The sequence below is a fragment of the Fukomys damarensis genome, unplaced genomic scaffold (genome assembly GCF_012274545.1).
Source record: "Fukomys damarensis isolate Sample0158 unplaced genomic scaffold, DMR_v1.0_HiC HiC_scaffold_22, whole genome shotgun sequence".
NCBI lineage: Eukaryota > Metazoa > Chordata > Mammalia > Rodentia > Bathyergidae > Fukomys > Fukomys damarensis.
In genome coordinates this window covers 20,812,639-20,833,770 of record NW_022900934.1, presented here as the reverse complement: position 1 = coordinate 20,833,770, position 21,132 = coordinate 20,812,639, and the positions used below count along the sequence as shown (strand labels likewise).

The window sequence follows — 21,132 nt, the reverse complement described above, 5'->3', positions numbered from 1 at the left end:
TTTTGTTAATAGGCTTTGTCGTTGTTGTTGTTTTGGTACTGGGGATTTAACTCAGTACCTTGCACTTTTGAGGCAGGTGGCAGAACCAGTTAAGTTTTTAATTACATCTTGAATTTCATTGACTGATATTGGTTTATTTAGAATTTTTATGTCTTGATTCATATGGAATTCATATGTATCTAGGAATCTGTCCATTTCTTCTGCATTTTCCATCTTATTAGAATAGTTTCTTGAGATAGGTCCTGCTGATCTTCTGTATATTTATGTTACCCTTTTCATTCCTAATTGCATGGATTCGAGTCTTTTTTTTTTTTCTTTTTTTGATAAGATTGGCTAAGGGCTTGTCAATTTTATTTAATCTTTCAAAGAATCAGCTCTTTGATTAATTGATTCTTTGTAATGTTTTCTTAGTCTCCACTACATTACTTTTTTATTTAATCATTATAATTTCCTTCCTCATATGAGCTTTGAGCTTGACTTGCTCTTCTTTTTCTAGAAGCTTGAGGTTCAACATTAGGTTGTTTTTTGAGCTTTCTCTGTTTTTCTGATATGGAAATTTCCCTCACAGGAGTGATTTCATTGCACTCCATAAATTCTGATATGTTATATTGACATTATTGTTTAATTGTAGAAATTGTCTAATTTCTTCTTTAATTTCATCTGTGAATGGTTGGTTGTTCAAGAGATTTTTAAATTAATTTCCATGTGTTTATGAAATTCTTGTAGCTTCTTTTGCCACTGATTTCCAATTTCATTGCACTTTGGTCTGACAATATGCATGTGATAATTTCAATTCTTTACATTTAGTTAAGCATATTCTAAGAGCTAGTATGTGGACTATTTTGGAGAATGTCCCATGTGCAGGTGAGCAGAATGTGTGCTCTGGAGTGAAGTACTCTAGACATCTACTAAATCCATTTGTTCAGAAGTTTGGTTCAGTTTTGATATTTCTTTGTTAATTTTTTGTCTAGTTGATCTGTCTAATTGTGGGGTATTGAGGTCCCACATTACAATTGTATTAGTGGTTATTTGATTTTTCATGTCAGTTAATATTTGTTTTATAGAGTTGGTTGTGCTGGTGTTTGGTGCATATGTATTTAGGATTATCTCCTCTTGGAATGTTCCCTTTTGCAAGGGTGTAGTGACCTTTTCTCTCTCTCTCTCTCTCTCTCTCTCTCTCTCTCTCTCTCTTACCTAATCAGTCTTGGCTTGAAGTCCACTGAGCTATATCCTCAGTTCTTTTAATTTTTATGTTGAGACAGGTCTTACTAAATTGCCCAAGCTGGTCTCAAACTTGTGATCCTTCTGCCTCAGTCTCCCAAGTAGCTGGGATCACAGGCATGTGCCATGGCACCCAGCTGAGAAACCATCTTGACTTACTTTCATTAAGTTTACATCTTCACATTTTTTAGTCTTTACAAATATGCTTGAACATAATCATTATTTTATGATTACTTTCTTCTTTTCCACCAAACTTTAGATTAAATGCCTTTTCTTTCAAAGAAGCCCCTCATATCCACTCTGGCTAATTAGGTCACCACTGCCCATTTCTTTGTAACACTTATGGTTTTGTTCTTTGGCAACACTGGGGACTGAACCTAGAGTATTTGCACTAACCTACATCCCCAGCCCTTTTAAAACTTTTTAGTTCCAAGACAGGATCTCACTAAGTTGCCCAGGCTGGCTCAAACTTGTGATCTTTTTGCCTCAGCCTCCTACAGTGCTGAGATTAAAAATGTGCACCACCATGCTCAGCTATTATTTTAGCACAAGTTTTGTTTGTTTTTGTGGTACCGGAGATCAACCTCAGGACCTTGCATTTGCGAGGCCAAAAAAAATTTACTACACTTTTTTTTCAGTTATAATTTTAATTATTGCACAGAATGATATTAAAATATAACCAACATAAAGTTGGAACTCATGTCTGTCTTCACTACATTTCCAACATTTAATTCAGTCCTTGATGTGAGGTAGTTGCTCAGTAAATTTTCTGGATGTATGGAAATCTTAACGAATAGATTGATGAAAAGATGAAGGGATGGGTTGGTGGGTGGATGTTTGGATGGTGGACACAGAGATGATCCAATAGGAAGTAAGAATAATTTCGGAATGAGAAAGTTGTGCTCCATAAATGTTTCTGAATAACTGAATGCATGGATACGTGGGTGGCCAGGTGCAATGACGAGCGGAAAGAATACTTGGTTGGAGGCAAGCCTGAATGGAGAGCTCAAAGTGGAGGGTTAGAATTTCAGCTCCTCTCCCCCAGGGGGTGCTGCGGAGCCACTCGTACAGGCCTGGCCTGGCCGAGAGGCGCCGCTCTAGGCTGCAGCCTGCGCAAGGCCGCAGCTCCGCAGGGATCGCTGAGCGAGTGCCGGTCCGCCCTCCTTGTCCTGTGCTGCAGCCTGTACCCGTGTTGTGCACTGTGTACCCTGCTGCCTCCCTTCCGGACCTCCGGCTAAGTCATCCGGGGCGTCCTCAGCGCGCGGCTCCCAAGGATGGCGCCGCGTCTCCCTCAAGCAGAGGAGACAAGCATCTGCGCCCTGGGACCTCGACCTACAGCGGCTCTCGCGTCCCGGTTGTTGGCCGCTCCGGTCTGACCGTCCCAGAGCGGTGTCAGGCGCCTTTTTGCCACCCGGGAAGGACACCCCACTTGGTCGGGGACCTCACGCCCCGTGGTCTCTCACACCTTCGTCCCGCCCTCGGACTTGTGGCGGTCGAAGCAAAGGATTGACTTGTCGCTTGTCTACACGGGGTCAGTGTTGTGCTGTGTCCTAGGACTAATTGACAGATTTTCACCAAAAGCCTTCCAAAGACAGGGCTTAAACTTCCTCTTTGCGCAGTCTGGCCGAGGTTTTGATTGAGGATATACCCAGGGCCGTAGAATTTAGAGTCCAGACTGTCCCTGCTTGCACTGAAGCCCCTTCCTCTTCTTTCCCCTGCTTAGGCCTTCAGTTTGCGCGGCCTCCTGGAGGAGGATGGAAACTATACGGTGGCTGGCGGAGCTGGTTCTGCAACAGCCAGCGTCCCCGCCCACGGTGCTCCAGGGACAGGATGTCCCGGTAAGTGCAGCTACGCTGAGCACCTTGATGACACAGGGCCTTCTGGATCCTGATTCAGTGGGCACCCACAGAGGCGGTGGTGGATGAGCCCAAATCGGTTCTGAGATCTGTGTGGCAAAGTTCCCGTGCAGCCTGAAGTCTGGTGTAGCACAGGGGACCTGGATTTGGGGGCCAGAAAGATCTGAGGTCAGATCCTAGCTGAGTCCCCTCAGGCTCCTGAGATGTACTTCCTGTTAAATAGCGACGCTGCAAAGCTCTTGAGATCGGAGAGCTGACTGCTTTTCTTGTTTTCAACCATAGTGCCCGGTTATGTGTAGATAATCAGTATTTATGGGATGAATGAAATTTGTGCATATTTATGTGGTCATTCTTCCTGTGATCTCTGTTGGAGGGGGCGGGGCTGAAGCAGCTCACATTTGTGAAGCACCTAGCTACTGTGCCAGAAACTCCATGTAATACCACGATGGGTTTGACCAGGTGACATTTTGGTGGCTTATCCTAGACTTCTTATAACAGAGGTGACAACTTGACGTAAACGGGCCATGGTGCTCCTGAGTGAGGTTAGGGACTTCTTCAGATTTCCTAGGTGTGATGTGGTCCAGAAAGCAGATGGAAGTGAGATGAAGGCGCCATCATCCTGGCCCCTGGTTTACCCTCCCTGGGGGCTTTGAGATACATGTGGTTTCCTTTGGTGGCCAGGTTTGGTTCTGGAATCTATAGGAATCCCTTCCTTTCCTGCGTGTGTTGGCAACAGAATGCCTGAGTCAAAAGCAGGAAGGATTTCTCACCTATACCCAGGTCTTAGTCACTTGGTTTTCACTTCCTACTTTTGGAACCTTTTTTTCATCCTTTCATCCACTAGAAAGCAAAGATATGATGAGACAGTTTTTCTTTGCGTCACAATTCCCTGTCTTCCACATGCAAGAACTCCTATCAGCTAACTAGCTTGCTTTCTTTCTTTTTTTGGTTTATTGGAGACAGGGTTTTTCTATGTAGTTCAGGCCGGCCTTAAATTCACTAGGTAGCCCAGGCTGGCCTCCAACCCATGGCAGTACTCCTGCCTCAGCCTCCCAAGTACTGGGATTATAAGCAGGAGCATGCCCAGCTTTCCATCAGTTTTCTTTAGAGGTATCTTTCTTTTGCCTCCCTTGTATGGCCATGTTGAAGGAATTTTTGTAGGGTTAGAAATAGTTATTGGGTCCTTGTGTTTAATTGGGCTGGCTGCTCAAAGCTTCTAACATTGGCCTCCTTTTACAGCAAGCCCACTGTTCTTTTCTACCCCTGCATTCGTAAGTGATCAGGGGGTGCCCGTCCCCTGGTCATTGGTAGTGCAGGCAGAGGAAAAATGGGAAGAATTATCCTATGTTTGGAGGGTATGCTTGCCTTCCAGTTCTAGGAGCTTTCCCACACTCTTGCTTCTCATTACACAGTTTGGGGCTGCTATGTGTGCGTTACTGTCATTGTTGGAACTTTCAGTTCCTGTCCCTTGCTTTTGGGAACTAGGCCATATGTGTTGCTTAAATTCCCCTTGACAGCCAGCAGAGTCACTGCCATTCAGCCAATCTGTGGTTCTGTATTAATCAGTATTAGCTACCCTGCCATGGGCCATCTCTCTTTAGTTAACTCTTGTTTTCATAAAGAAATATTGTGTTTGCTTAGGAAGCAACAGCCATCATGTTTGGAATGCCTACTCTCTGGTAATGACTGTGTTAATTCTTTTCCTGGTGGCTTTCATGCCCATGCTGATGGATGCTCACCAGTGCTTCCTGTCTCTTGCAGGTGTCTTGGGAGTTGTCATGTCAGGACCACCTTATACCCAAGTGTCATTGAGGTAAGATCTCTGGACTATTGGTCCCTTGCATCTAATATAGCCCTGTGCATGTTCCCAGGGGCTTTAAGTGACAACGTAGGAAAGTTGAGAGGTGAGATGAGGGTGACAGATCTGCTGCCTACCCAGCCAGCCGAGATCACATCTGACCTTTCACATGTTACGTTGGTCAGCTTTTTGTTTTTGTGACAGGATACCTGAGGAAACTACTTAAAAGGTTTTTTTTGTGGTGGGGGCTCAGGGTTTCAGAGGTTTCAATCCATGGTCTGCTGGTTCCATTGCTTTTAGGGCTATGGTGAGGCAGAAATGTCATGGCAGAAGGCCTGGTGGAGGAAAGCTGCTTACCTCATCACAACCAAGAAGCAGAAAAGAAAGAAAAAGCCATGTGGAGGACTTTGAGATTGAGGTGAGCAAGAACTCCCAGTCTTCACAAATGGGCAGGCCAGGAATGACAGCAAAGAAGGATGGCAGTTGGGGTGGTCCTTTGGGACCTCAGTGGGAGGAGCTCTAAGAGTGAGCTCTTGAGGGAAAAGGGGGTAGGGCACAAAGTCTACCTTTAGGTGCTATACCCACAGCGACCTATTTCATCCAGTTAGCCCTACCTCCTAACTAACCCATTCAGCTCATTAATTCATTAGTGGATTAATCCATTTGATGGTGACCCAGTCCCTTCCCAAAAGCCCATCAGCTGGCAACCAAGCCTGCAACACAGTGAGCCTTTTGGGGGACATTTTGGATCCCAACCATCACACTTGCTTTTAGTGGCTACTGTAAAATTAAATCCTCCAGAATCTCACTTGGACAATAAAAGTCTCCCAGTTGTCTGCCCTCCTTGCCTGGCTGTAAACAGCAGCATGTTGTAATGCAAAACAGGTGGATCTGGGCTTGAGAAGCTCCTGCCACCATCTCAGTCAGGGACTAGCTCAATCCAATTTTCTTGATTTGAATAATAAAGCGATAAATATTTTTCCAGGGTTTCTGCCCAAGTTGACTTCTTTTTGATTCCCTGTGGCAGAGAGGTTCTTTGGGGATTTTGCCACAGGGTCCTGTGCCTGGCTGGGCTGTTTTCATGGACTCAGCCCATTCCACAGGCCACTGGCACCTGCAGCTCTTCCAGGGCCACTTTTTGATGTGTGCACCTGCATTCAAAAGTGATCACGGGCTGCCTGTGCCCTGGTCATCAATAAAGCAGGGAGAGGAACTGCTGAAAGCCGTTTCCCGTGTTTGGAGGGTCCAACCTGTCCCTTGCAAATGCTGGCGCTTTCACACACTTCTTTCCTGCCAACACATTCCAGTTTCAGGAGCCTTGGGGCTGCTGTGTGAGGGTCAGTGATGGGAGACATTTTGTTTTGGCCTCTCTCAGCTTTGCCTCTCCTTCTCAGAGACCAGACTATGTTCATGTCAAGGTTTTTAGACACATTTCATTGGTGGAAGGAGCCAGGATGAATTATGTCTTGTGCTTAGGTGAGATGTTGGGTGATACACAGGCATTATCACAGGATTTTCAAAGAGAAGTAGCCTTTTTGGAAGTGGTGGGTTTGGGTAGGCCTTGGAAGAAGTATGATATGATAGGTATTCTGAGGGGTGGGGGGACGTGTGGAGGACTTTGAGATTGAGGTGAGCAAGAGTTCTCAGTCCTGCTGGGTAGACAGATGGGCAGGCCAGTCATGGCAGCCTGAAAGGGTAGCAGCTGGGTTGCCCCTTTGGGACCTCCGTGGTAGGAGCTGTAAGAGGAACTCTTGCGGTGTCTCTCAGCCAATTACAGATCTGCTCAGTTATTTTGTAAGGAGCTGTTTCAGAGTTTTTATTTGTTTCTGTATTTATTTTTTTGAGGTGGGGGTCTTGCTTCATTTCCCGGCTGGTCTCAAACTACACTTCAGCAATTGTCCCACCTCAGCCTCTCCAGTGCTGGGACTATAGTGTGCACCCGGCTGTTTAATAGGTTCCCACTGGCTCGTACAGCTACTGGTTCAGAGCCTGCAGAAGTAGTGAGACATACAAATTACGGCCCTGCTGTAAACAGTTTAAGACTGTTGCCATTTTAACTGCTTTCTCTGTGCATTGAGATTCCTTTTTAAGGTAAGTTTGGTGTGAAGAACACCTGGCAACTCAGATGTGATTTCTTGGGGGCGTTCTCATCAGTGGAGGCTCAAAGAATGGTGAGGTAACATTGGAGACCGAGTACTTATGGTAACCTTCACTCTGTGACCTCCTCATCACTCTAGGGATGCTGCCTGGATCTGGATCTGAAGGAAAGCCCTGGGATAAAGGCACTGACCATGTCAGGATGACAAATGGGGTTCCTGCTTCCCTGAAGGGATCTCTTCATGGTGAGTTACTGCCAAGAGGACAAGACAGCCTCTGTTTCTGAGGTGGAAATCCCCAGCCAGGCGTAAGCTTCATCCAGCTTTCTTCCTTAGTTGGTTATGGTGTTGATTTTGGACACTGGCATAGCAGAGTAGTGAGTGGCATTGTCACACAGCGTATTCCAGACCTTAGTGCAATGGCCTCAGCACTACACAGAGCACCTTTCTACTCTGCATGAGTAAGCAGAGGGGAAGCCCTGGACTCTGGGGACTTAGGGTCCAGAAGTGGAGACCTTCCAGCTGGTTCTACCTCATCCCAGCAGAGCCACAGAGTATCATAGATGGGAAGGCCAGTCTTCCTTCAACTGGCCACCTCCAGCCTCGCCTACTCCTGGTGTAACTTTTAAACCTAAGAGATCCTGGTGAAGTTTTCTGTACCCTGCACCACCTCAATAAATTTTGAAATATGCTGTGTTGTGTGTTTGGGGGGTTTTGTTTGTTTACCAAAATGCCTACATGCACCAGCTAGGCTGGGTATAGAGAAGGTAGTCACAGGGTGAATCTTTCAGTTTTCACTTACTGAGAATTCCCACTTAGTTTACTTCTAAGTGGGATGTGACCTAGGGGATATGAGATGGGATGTTGGATTTGGACTAGAGGTTGAACAATGCCATGTGCATCTTGGGGCTCAGGCTTAGGAGACAAGAGAACTGTTAGAACTAAGTTGGCTGAGCAACGTTTGGGCCAGGGATTTGGAACAGAAGATGATAATAGGGTCGATGAAGAGATGGAAATGGCCTGAAGTCCTCAAGAAAGACAGGAGTGTTCTGAGCTTGATGACAAAAGTATACCATGCTCTGGAGTGAATTTAGGAAAGTGGTTTTTTAGCAAAGGTAGGAGTGGGGTATATGAGGATCAGCTGCCCTTGGAGAACTCTGGGGGTGTGGTAGGCAGTGCCAGGGCCTGGGTTTTCTGTTACCCCAGTTCTATTTGGTCTTTGGCCAGTATGTTCATTAGCAATGATTGCAAGGATGTGCCCAGCATGCATTTGTATTTCTACCTGTGGGCATGTGTACCTATTCTATCCCCTGTGGTCAGGTACAGTCCATACAGAGGAACTCTCCTTGGCTGTGACAGGAAGAGGAGAGTCTGTTGGTCCATTCCTTCAATTAAAATTGAACTCATTCTGGGCCAGGGATTTAGCTTAATGGCGCCACACCTGCCTCACAAACGCAAAGTCCTGAGTTTGATCCCAGTAAAAAAAAAAAAAAATTCAACTCATTGTAACTGAGGTTGAGGTAGAATCCAGGCTGTGAGGCCCCAGAAAGTGAGTAGGAAGCATTTTCAGGGGCTGAAGAGTCCATTCTGCCATTAATGGCAGAGGTCCTCATTTCTGCATTGCTCCGCACTTTAATTCCTACCCAAGGACCACTTAACATCTCCCATTTGCTTTCTGGAAGTCCTCTACCACCTAATCCCAAGCCTTCTCTGACCAGTTTCAAATAACTATGGCCTTTGTCTTCAGTGAGAAATGAACACATTTCCCCCAGTGTGGTCCCATTCACCCTATTTCTGTTGATTGGTGCTTTGACGTTGGTGGCTATCTCTTTCCTTAACAGGCTGACTGTCCCTTTCTTGGGACATCAGCTATTAAGCTTCATATCAGCTACTCAGAGCAGTGGCTGCTTCCTCCTCCCCTCCCCTCATAATTTTGGGGTCCTTCATGCCTTATTAACCTATGCTTCTTATCAGCAACTGAGAACAATGTCTCCCTCCCCCTCCTTTAGTCTCTTTGTTTCTCTCTCTTGTTGTTTTCTTGTCCCACTATCACAGTCCTATGCCCCAGGGTCTCTCATGCTTTATTAACCTGTGTTCTTCAGGAAAGGACCAGGACAGAGCACTGGGCAGGAAGGAAGAGATGAGCTTGCTCTGGTTGGTAGAGAGGAGTAGGGCAGGGACCCTTGGTTTTCAAGCCATGATCACTTAGGTGCTATGGCTGAGCCCACAAATAAAAGAACAAGATTCTTTTCTAATAAGCCAGACTGGCTAGTTTGTGTAATATTCACACATTTCTGGCCCTGTTTCCATGCATCCTGGTGGAGTGGCTGGATGTGAATGTCAGTGAAGTTAGCACAGACAGGAAGTACTCAATGAAGTACAGCTCTTTTCAAAACGTCATTATCTTGTTTGCTTTCAAACTAAGTGATCCTCATTGCTGGCCCAGCCTTTAGGTCTTTTTTCTGTGCCCAGCCACTCTGGCCCACCTGATCCTCAGCCCCCAGATGGCATGGGCCAGGTCCTGGTCCCTCTGCCTGTGGCCTTCCCATGTATCCTCACCTCACACAGCCCTCCTCACAAGCACTCCCACCCCCTGCCACAGGCCACAACACTCTACTACTTATGGGCCCTACAAGTGTTCTCCTTTCCCTGCTCTGTGCCAGAAGGTGCACTTCATTTCTAACAGCTGGCTCAGCATCCCCCACTTCCTTCAGGAAGCTTCCTTGGCTCACTTCCACCACCCAGCCTGTACTTTCCGCCCCTCTTCTCATTCACATCAAGTGTCAGTTACCTGCGGGTACAGTTCTGGGAGCTAGTAGACAAAACAGGCAAAAGAGAAAATGCCTGCTTTCACAGTATTCTCATTTTAGAGGACAGGGATATACCATAAAAACATGAAATACAAAAATCTCTAGTGTGCTAGAGAGATATCAAGAATGAAAAACCATAAAACAGGGGAAAAAGAGGAAGTTAGCAAGATAAGTAAGCAAAAGATAGCAAGTGGGGAGTGGCATTTTGTACTAAGACAGGAAGGCATCACCTGGGAGGTGTGCGTTGAGTGAGGGGTTCTCACCGCTGGGTGTTGCTGTATCCTGTGCAAGACACCATTGCACTGTGGACCAGGGAGGATAGTAAGCTCTTTTTCAACGTCAAGTCGGCTGACTGTGTATTATGAGGCCAGGCTCTACACCTATCAGCTCTGGCTCTCACTTGGTCCCCACCACTGCTCAGTGGACTAGAAAACACGGTCCCCCAAGGGCAGCCATTGATAGGCCTAATCTGTGACCTTGGTTCAGGACTAAGAGCGGTGATAAGCAAATCCTTTGGGGAGCTCTGTATCTGTCAAAAGCCCAATGACTGCCTTCAGGAACAGAAATAGGAAGAGACCTACTGAGTCTTAGCAGCTATACCTAGGGGTGCAGAGTATGGAGCTCCTGTCAGAGGTGAGAGAGTCACAAAAGTCTTACAGGTGGGGCATGAGGCTGTAATTTCTAAATCATATTTGTGCTGTACAAGGTCTAGCTGTGGGCAGCTTTCAGGCTTGCCACAAGGCCTAGGAGTTCAGTCTTCTCTGAATTTTTACAAGGCGTGGGCACATGACCAAAATTCTAGGTTTTGTTTGTCTTAATGAGAGACCTTATGTTTACCACCCATCACTAACGTGAGCAGTGAGTCTCATTATAGCCCAAAGACATACAGCATAGTGCCTGACACCTGGACATGTACAGGAATAGCTCACACAGGTCCCTCTGCTGTTATGGCTGCATCTGCCATGTCACCAGGGTGCCAAACTCAGCCTGCGTTAGAAAGCCACCTAGTGAAATAAAAAGAGTCACTGACTTGCTGTGGTGCCTGAAGCACATTCTTTTGTCTCTTAGAATCTCAGTTTCTGGCTTGCATTTCGACCATAGAGTAGCACTTACCCAAAAAAGCAAAGATTAAATTAGATGATACATGTTAAACGCATGACGCGGTACCTGCCTCACACTGAGTGCACAATAACTGTCAGCTATTTTTATTTGAGGAGCATAGACAGATTGTTGACAATTGTAATGAAGAACACGAATGTCATTATGACAGACTCATCTGTTAAGGTGATATCACAAACTTTCTTGTTAATTTGCAGACATCCCTGTGGAGCTGGTGTTAGTCATTAATATGAATTGAACTTTATTAAATACCATGCTTGATATTAAATGCATATTATATATAATTACCTCGTTCAATCTTCACAACAACCCAGTGGGTAGATTTAATTATCCCTTGTTTTACAAATAGGGAAACCAAGCCTATGAGAAATGAAGGGACCTGTCTGACAACTAATGAATGGCACAGCCAGTGTTCCATTTCCTGGCATATGAGCTAATGAACCACGCACGTTGCAGGCTGATTTCATAAAAAGCATGAGCATACTCGGCTGTCAGATGCTTGTTTGTACTTGGAAACTGAAAATTAGGATATTTTGCTAGTCTTTCCATCTGCTTCAAATTATTGTCTATTATCCAGTCTTCCTAAAATATTTCCCATCCAAATCAGCAGTCTTGAAGCTTGAACTTGTGAACCTGACTTGTACGGGAACACTAGCCATGTTTCAGCCAATACCCACATATTAAGTATCCTTCTCACTCTATTGACTGAAACAGGAGTCATCCCAGGTCTCCAGAACTTGTGGAAATTGGAGAAGGGTATTACCAAGGTGGCCAAGAACCAGGATTAGTGTCAAGAAGAGCCACAAATCTTTCCAGGAAACCATTGCCTGACATCAGACCTCTTGTGAAGCAGCTGGTGGGGAATTACAGGGCAGGATCAACCCAGCAGAATGAAGAGTTGGGCAGAGCAAAAGTATATTCATTCATTCATCAAAAAAATAAATAAAAGGAGGTATCAGGCACTATGCTGAGATTAGAGCTATGAGGATGAATAGGAAAATTTTTGCCTTCAAAATGATCATGTACACAAATATAGATAATAAGTTCTATTGATTCACACATCAGATATTGATGGCATAGTTCTCTGTGCTGGGCTTCATTCCAAGCTGAGCATACATCTCCAAACAAAGCAAGTGAGAGAATGAGTTCTTTTTTTTTTTTTAATTTTATTGAGTTTATTGGAACATTTTAGGGATACAGTACAGTTACATTCATTGTTGGGATCATGTACCTTTACATGGCAAGTCTTGATTCTCATTTTTTCCCCTTACCTCTGCCCTCCCTTCACCCCCTCCTCCCCTCCCCATCTACAAACACTTTATTTTCATCTTTTCATTCTCTCACATTTTTTTCTTTTCCCTTTTTGTTCTTCCCCTACGCATCACACCTTCCCTACACCTTTAGCTCCTTTCTTCAAATTTCTAAATGTCAGTAATCTTATTAGAATCTTATGCATTGTTGCAGAATATTCACACCAGGGAAACTATTTGGTATTTACATATGTGTGACTTATTTATTTCACTTAGGAGTATATCTTCAATATGTATCCATTTTCCTATGAATGAATCTATTCGAGAGAATGAGTTCTTACAGAGCTCTGTAGTCTAGAACTGTGCTGTCCAATAAAACAATGAGAGCCACTTATGTGCAGTAATTTCATTCTTCCTTTTTTTTTGGCTTTTTTAAGGCAGGGTTTTGCTATATGGTTCAGGCTGGTTTTGAACTTGCTTTGCAGCCCAGGCTGGCCTCGAATTCACAGTGATCCTCCTCCTTCAGCCTCCAGAGTGCTGAGATAACAGGCGTGAGCCACCATGCCTACCAATGTATGCAATTTCAGATCAAGAATGAAAAGAAGCAGGGAAAACATATTTCAGTAATAAATTTTAGTTAGCAAATGACAATATGAAAAATTATTGTCATTTAAATGTGTAATCAATATTAATTATTCATAAGATTTTCCCCAAAACTAAGTCCTTGAAATCTGGTACAGTATATATTTTATTTACAACACCTCTCAGCTTAGACCAGCCATATTTAGAATGCTCAGTGGCCACATGTGACTAAGCGCTGCATAGATTTGGACAATAAGGAATTCAAGGGCAGTTGAAAGAAGAATATTTCAAGGACGTCCCCTTTACGGGAGGACTGCTGCATCTTGTAGGTGCTTAAGAAGCTTCTCCAGCCTGGGGTCCTCATTCCCTGCCATCTGGTCTCTCCTGTCTTGGCAGAGAAGGACCAGGTAAGTATCAAGTGTGCCGGATGGAATCCTGCATCATGTTCCAGAGCTTTTGAAGGCAGGACGCCAAGTCCTGGGTGTGCTTATCCAGCACAAGCCCTGCCTACGAAGAGTTAACCCCAGTGTGTCCAAGTTTGTTCTTTCAGTCAGTCACTGCTTCCTTATAGAGCATCTACTCAGTGTTAGCCAGTGTGCTAAGCACTGGGAGCACAACCCTGGGAACAGGTGTGAGCTTATTCAATCATCCTGCAATATCCAAGGGGGTGAGCAGGAAATTGCCCAAAGTTCAAGGCCAGCCTAGGCTACATAGTGAGTTCAAGGCCAACCTGAACTATATCGCAAAAACTTGTCTCAAAAAACAAACAAAAATATTCAAGGGGAATCAATATGAATTATATGAAATGCTGCAGTATTGAATATAATGCATGGAATCCTCCCTTATGCTTTAAATCATCTTTCTATCTTCCCATTACTTGTAACATTTGATGATATGTAAAACGTTGTCCTACCGTATTGTTTAGGAAACAATATCAAGGGAAAGTCTGTGTTCAGTACAGATGCAACCATTTAGTCCTAACTACATTAGCACATGAAAGAGAATCTAGATAAACAGTGCTCACATGAGTCCTGGAGAGAGGCTGGGACTCAGAAAAGTTGAGAAGGCAACAGCAGTCACATCTGCATAATTTACTCCCTTCAGTTAGATGCCAGTTCCTAAGTTTCCATCACCTGTCAATAACGCCATCAAATTATGAGGCCATCAATGGGTTTATCCACCGGTGACGTTAAAGCCCTCATGATTCAATCAGCTTTCCAAAGACCTGTAAGTCTCTAAAGGACAAGCAGCATTGAGGATGCAAGGTGATGCTCAAAGACTCAAAGGTGGCTGTACCCAGAGCACACATCCTATGGTGAGTGTAAGAATACTGGTTTCAATTCGAGAGATGCAGATGAAAACAACACTGAGATTCCACCTCACCCCACAAAGAATGGCTGCTATCAAGAAATTACACAATAACAAATGTTGGTGGGGTTGTGGGGAGAAAGGAACCCTCCTCCATTGTTGGTGGGAGTGCAGATTAGTGCAGCCACTATGGAAATCAATATGGAGATTCCTCAAAGAGCTTGGACTGGAGGTTCCATTTGACCCAGCCATCCCTCTGCTGGGTATCCTTCCAAGAGAACTAAAAGAATCATATCACAGAGAAGTATGTGCACCCATGTTTATAGCGGCACAGTTTGTAATAGCTAAAACTTGGAAACAACCTATTTGCCCATCCGTTGGAAACTGGATAAAGAAGTTGTGGTTTTTCTATAAAATGGAATATTACTCAGCCATAAAGAGCGAGAGAATAGATTCATTCATAGGAAAATGGATACATATTGAAGATATACTCCTAAGTGAAATAAATAAGTCCCACATGTGTAAATACCGAATAGTTTCCCTGGTGTGAATATTCTGCAACAATGCATAAGATTCTAATAAGATTACTGACATTTAGAAATTGGAGGAAAGGAGCTAAAGGTGTAGGGAAGGTGTGATACGTAGGGGAAGAACAAAAAGGGAAAAGAAAAAAATGTGAGAGAATGAAAAGATGAAAATAAAGTGTTTGTAGATGGGGAGGGGAGGAGGGGGTGAAGGGAGGGCAGAGGTAAGGGGAAAAAATGAGAATCAAGACTTGCCATGTAAAGGTACATGATCCCAACAATGAATGTAACTGTACTGTATCCCTAAAATGTACCAATAAACTCAATAAAATTAATAATAATAAAAAAAAGAATACTGGTTTCAGAGTCACACAGTTCTGACCCCACCCTGCAAGGTGACCTGGGTGACAAGTTTTAACCTCTGCATATCAATTACCTCCTGTAGAGAGGTGTGGTGAAGTCCAAACACCTGCAAAAATCTTGGGCTAGCAGATGGGCTGATCCTTTGTTCAATTATTGACCTGTGTGATTATTTATTGAAGGTTCTTCTCCTTACCAAGAAGATGGTGAAGTTTTGTGCGCATTTTTGAGGAGCTAAAGGCCTCAAAGTAAAAATGTTTCTCTCTCTCTTTTTTTTTTTTTTCAAAGTAAAAGTTTCTTGAAAAGCACAGACCTGAGCTGAGACCTGGGTAGCTCAGGGTAGAAAACATATTTGGCATGTGTGAGGCCCTGGGCTCAGTCCTCAGTATGTTTTCGTTTGGGTTTTGATTTTTTGGTCTTCTTATGTAGTACAGGCTGGCCTTGAACTCACTATGTAGCCCAGGCTAGCCTCATACTCATGGTGATCTTCCCACCTCAGCTTCCCTAGTTTCTGGGATTACAAGCTTATCACCCACCATGCCTGGCTCTCAATCACCAGCAGGGTAGGGGGGACCCAAAGACAGACTCCACCTTCATTTTTCCCTATTTTATATATATTTTATATATTTATATATATTATACATATATAATATATATAAATGCAGAAGAATCACACATATATATATTATCTATTTTTTTTTAATTTTTTTTTTTTGGTACCAGGGATCGAACTTGGGACCTTGCCCTTATTTTATTTTTAAAAGGTGATTTTTTCATACTGGGGATAGAACTTGGGCCCTTGTGCTTGTAAGGCAGGTGGTAGAACCACTGAGCCAAATCCCTGGCCCTTTTTATTTTATTTTTTATTAGAAGATTTAAAACATATAAATAATAATGTTTGTATTAAAAATGTTTTATTTTGGAATAATTTTAGATTTATAGAAAAATTTAAAACCCAGTACAGAGAGTCCTCATGTGCCCTTCACCCATCTTCACCAATGTTAGCAACTTATACAAATAACCTTCGCATGTTTGTCAAAACTAAGAAATTGATACCAGCACATTACCATTAACTGAATTACAGACTGTATTTGAATTTTACCAGTTTTTGCACTGATGCCCATTTCTCTGCCGGGATCCCATCCAGAATACCACATTATATTTCATGTTTGTGTCTCCTTCATCTCCTCTAATCAGGGGTGGTTTCTCAGTCTTTCCTAGTTTTTCATGACCTTGATAGTTTTAATAATTTTTTTTATTTGTTCATTTGTTTGTTTGTTTGTTTAGACAGGCTGGCCACAAACTCACAGTGACACTCCTGCCTCAGCTTCCCCATTGCTGGGATTAAACATGTGTGCCACCATGACTGGCAACTTGGATAGTTTTAAAGAACATTGGTAAAATATTTTTACCATATCTCTCAGTTTGGAGTTTTCTGATGATTACACTAGAAAGTATGGGTTTGGGAGAAGAATTCCCAGAGGTGAAGTGCCTCTCTACAGCACATCAACGGCTACACAATAGCACTGTGACTGATTTATCACCGGTGACATTAAACTTGATCACTTGATCTTAGTATATATTTTAAAATATTTAGAAATCATGCCAGGAGTAATCCCAGCACTCCAGGAGAGGCTAAGATAGAAGAATCACAAGTTCGAGGCCAGCCTGAAGTAGATAGCAATAATTTATAACTGGGCATGATGGCACATATCTGTAATCCCAGCACTCATTAGATTGAAGCAGAAGGAGTGCCATGAGTCCCAGGCCACCCTAGGCTACATAGTGAGTTCAAGGCCACCCTGAACTACATAGTAAGACCCTGTCTCAAGAAAAACCAAATCAAACAAAGAGTCAAATAAGGATTCAACAGTGAAGCAATATAAATTTTTTTCAAGCACATTTGGAGTACTTCCTAATATTTTTTGCATATTTATAATATTTATAAAGTCTCCAGTATGAATACATCAGAACCACACAGACTACAGTACATGAGAACAATGTAAGGTTCAAATGAGAACGAAAAAAAATGAACTTAGACCTGCAATGAAGACACCACATGGCAAAACTTGTAGGCCATAGCTAACTCAGTACACAGGAAACATGTATAGCCTCAAATGCTTGTCTTCAGGAAAGACTCCACCATGATGCAGAGCATGGGATTCATCCTACTGTATGGATGGGAGCTCAAGGGCTGCTCCCCAGGGCTCTGGGCCTTGGCACCTATCCAGGACTTTTACAGCACCCTCAGGGAACCACTGGCCCCAAACAACATACCAGTTCAGCAAAATGCAGCCACACAACATTATGTTTGATTCTGTGAAGAATCACCCTATCTTTGTGTGACAAATTGCATTTCCGTTGGAGGAGCTGAAGACCCCCAGCCTTCTCGCTCTGTTTGATTTTGATCTGCTAGAGGCACTGTCTTGTTTGAGGAAAGACAATTTGAAATAATAAAAATGTGCTAGGGGCTGGGGACATAGCTTGATGGTAGTGTTTGCCTAGCATCCACAAGGCCCTAGGTTTGATCCACACCACTGTAATAGTAATAGTAGTAGTAGTAATAATAATATCAATAATGATAATAATGATAGCCAGACATGGTGGTCCACACATGTAATCCCAACCCTTGGGAAGCTGAGGCAGGAGGATCATTGTGAGTGCAAGGCCAGCCTGAACTACAGAGCAAGATCCTAGTTCAAAACAAAACACACACACACACACACACACACACACACACACGCTCTAAATTTTAAAAACCCAATAATAATAACAAATTAAAATGTCATCCTTCCTAAATCTGAAACAGAAAGCTCTTCTACAATGAAACAAGCCACATCAGAATATAACTTTGGCCTCCCCCCGCCCCGCCACCAATATCTAAGTAACTGAATTTTGTCTGTGTTAGCAAAACTTTTTCCCAAAGGCCCCATACTCCATGTGAACCTCTCTCCATTTCTAATAGGCCCTGTATAGGTTCTGCTATCTCAGGTTTAACTGTCTTCTATTTAATGTGAATTAAACTTGGAGATATAAAAAATCCCTTTGAGCTGTTCCCTAAAAGCCTTATTAGGGAAGCCGGTCCAGAAGATTAGGGTGAGATTCCTAAGACCACCGTTCTCTACTAGAGAAGTATGTGTGAGGCAAAACCTACCCTTTTCTTTCTGTTAAGCCAAACAATTATGGCATTGGCTCAGCCAAGCATCCCGAACATCCCTTGCTCTCTGCCATTACGATGTGACTGGTACTTTCACAAACCAAAATACAACCTACACAACCGTATATGGCAGTCTTTCCTATCCTCAGTTCAAGATGGATGGAGATGTATACAGGGGTAAACTCAGTACATATTTCTTATATGTACAAGAAACAAGAATGAGAATGAAACCAGAAGTCTTCACATAGAGAAAGGCAGAGACACCAAACAGGGAGTGCCCAGGGAATTCCTGTCCCTGGTGTTGACTTGCAGGTGTAGCTCAATCTTTGCCCGCACCCCCCCATTTGATACCATGTGCTTCCCAATAAATAATTCTCCTGCCGCTCCTCCTTCCCTCCCTCCCTTCTTTCCAGCATAAGTTAGGTTTCTATCACCAATAAGCCCTAGCTAAAAGTCTGAGTCTTTTCCTTTTCTTGCTTCAAAAGACCAGTCATTAAGGAATTCCACTGCAGGTCTGGCTGCTGCACAAGGCACTGTGGGCATTTTGCCTCTCCAGATTGACTTTCCCATCTGTGATATTGGCCTTTCTGCTTAACTAGAGATTCCAGCAACAGAGCGACACGCTGAGCTCTCCAGCACGACCTGTTCTGCCAGCCCTCACCCACAGCACTCAGGCCACACAGTCCCTTCTCTGGCTTGCTGTATTCACTAGTCACCGAGTGGATCTGTTGGTGTTAAAAATAAAACCTCAGGCTGGGATGTAGTTCAGTGGCACGGCACCTGCCTGGCAAGCGTGAGGTCCTGAGTTTGACCCCTGGTACAAAAAATAAATAAGTAAAAATGAAACCCCAGGCATACTCTCCCTAAGCAGGAGGTGTATGGGAACTGAGCCTCCACTCAGAAGGGGACGTTCTGGGAGTTCTGGGGCATGAGCGAGGGCCCAGGCTGGAAATGGCGCCCTTAATGTGGAAGATGTGAACTTGGAGAGTTTAAGGAGGCTGTAGGCAGAGGAACCACACCAAAAGGAACTCACTACTGAAACTTGAGAGATATTCTTGCTACTGTAAGTCTCCTGAAATTTATTTAATGCTGGACCATCATTATTCATGGTGCTTCATCATTTCTGGTGGATGACTTATCCTCGGATTGTTACTGTGCCTCACTGATCACAACTACAAGTACAAGTATGCAGAAAAATGTGAATAATTTATTTGTGTCTTTGTTTGTTTGTTTGTTTGAGACAGGGTCTCACCTTGTAGTTCAGGCTGGCCCTGAACTTACTATGTAGCTGAGGCTGGCCTTGACCTCAAGGTGATCCTCCTGCCTCAGCCACTTGAGTGCGGGGATTACAGGCATGTGCCACCACACCTGGCTTTACTTTCTAACCATGTTGAATTTACCATGTGGAAATCTGTTTTGTGAGTAGAGAGCAACCCATTTTCCAACCCCGTCCACTTTGCCTGTACCTTCGATTCACCACCAGCAGCAGGGAGCACAGCACGGGGGATGTGAGTGGGGTGAGAAGAGCAGTCTCGTTCATGCAAGATACATCTGCCTCTTGCTCTCTATGCTGAAGGCCAAGGAGAGAACCACATAACCGTACTCCCCTGAGAAGTGCATGTTGGTATTGTTGAGTGACATCTCCAGAAGCTTCCCAGGATATGGACTGAATGTGCTTGCCCCAAATTCATGTTGTCCTCTAACATGATGGTATTAGGAGTGGGGCTTTTGGAGTTAGGCTCAGAGGAAGTCGGGAAGGTGGAGCTGGGATGATGGGTTTAGTGTCTCATAAGGAGAAAGAAACACCAGAGCTTCTGCTGGCCACCATGTGAGGACACAGTGAGAAGGCATGCTGGGAAGAGGGCCCTCACCAGGGGCCAAATGCGCTGGCACCTGCACCTTGAACTTGAATTTCCAACCTCAACAGCTGAAGCTGAAGCTGTTGTTGAAGCCAGTCAGCCTGCAGAATTTTGTCATAGACGCCTGGGCAGACTAAGACACAGGAGGGGCCATTGCTGCTCCTAGAAGACAGGTTGAAAGGTGGCCTGGGCTCTGCCTAAGGGAGCAAGGTGACCTGGAGTCAGGTGGGGTTCACAGGTAAAGGATGCCTGCCACATATCTTCGACCTAGCTACAGGCCAGAGGTGACTGCGCTGTCTGAGCACAGAGGTAAAAGCCAAGCTGAGAGACCTACATACATAGCTTAAGCCCAGACATTCGCAGTGCACCACTTAGTAGCCAGAGCCCTGAACTTATCCCATGTTCAGTGTGTGAGAGTCACCTACATTCAGCATATAACACTTTTTTTTAAAGTACTGGGGATTGAACCCAGGACCTTCCCTCAAAGCTACGCCCCCAGTCCTTTTTTATTTTATTTTTGAGACAAAGTCTCGCTAAGTCACTAAATTGCCCAGGCTGGGATTGAACTTTCAACCCTCTGCTTCAGCCTCCCAGATTGTTGGAATCATAAGCATGTACCATAGTGCCTGGTATAACACCTTTTTTTTTTTCTTGGTACTGGAGATCGAACTCAGAACTTTGCACTTGCAAGGCAGGCACAATACCACTGAGCTAAATCCCTGGCCTGGTGTAACATCATTTTTAACAACCTAATCTCTTCCATCCTGGTAAAAGAAATACCGCCCCAGCCAGTAGGAGTGAGCTGCTTGCCAGGCTATCAGCTGCCATGATGATGACAGACACAAGTCCTGGTGCTCCCTGGGGCATCTGGTCCAGCCACACACATGAGAGAGGTGGGTAGGGGAGTGGAAGATGGTTAAGAGTACTTTGAGGAGGATAAATAGCCATTGGGCCCCACAGGAGACAGAGGTGTTCTGGGCCTGGATTGCCTACTTGGGTGTAACTGCTAGCCCTGGGTGGTCCCATCAACTTCAGTGAGACTGAGAAAATTTCAAGGTACAGGATTCTGGCCAATAAGACTCACATAGGACCACGTCTAGACTTAGGGCACTCTTCCTAGATGGTTTCGCTGTGAGTCTTCACTGTGAACATGCCCAACACTCATTAATAAATTTTTTTTTTTTTTTTTTTT

General features: G+C 44.2%; 1 long non-coding RNA gene and 2 other non-coding genes across 3 annotated transcripts; all 3 read left to right on the top strand.

The window, feature by feature from the left end:
* The first annotated feature begins 2,297 nt into the window (after positions 1 to 2,297).
* Positions 2,298 to 5,211, top strand: LOC104873401. Its single transcript, XR_783456.1, has 4 exons — positions 2,298 to 2,752; positions 2,945 to 3,059; positions 4,839 to 4,890; positions 5,176 to 5,211. It is a non-coding gene; the product is annotated as an uncharacterized LOC104873401 (long non-coding RNA).
* LOC117287281 lies at positions 4,339 to 4,468 on the top strand. Its single transcript, XR_004518515.1, has one exon. It is a non-coding gene; the product is annotated as a small nucleolar RNA SNORA71 (small nucleolar RNA).
* Positions 5,212 to 6,024: 813 nt separating the features above from the next.
* LOC117287279 lies at positions 6,025 to 6,157 on the top strand. Its single transcript, XR_004518513.1, has one exon. It is a non-coding gene; the product is annotated as a small nucleolar RNA SNORA71 (small nucleolar RNA).
* The last annotated feature ends 14,975 nt before the right edge of the window (positions 6,158 to 21,132 follow it).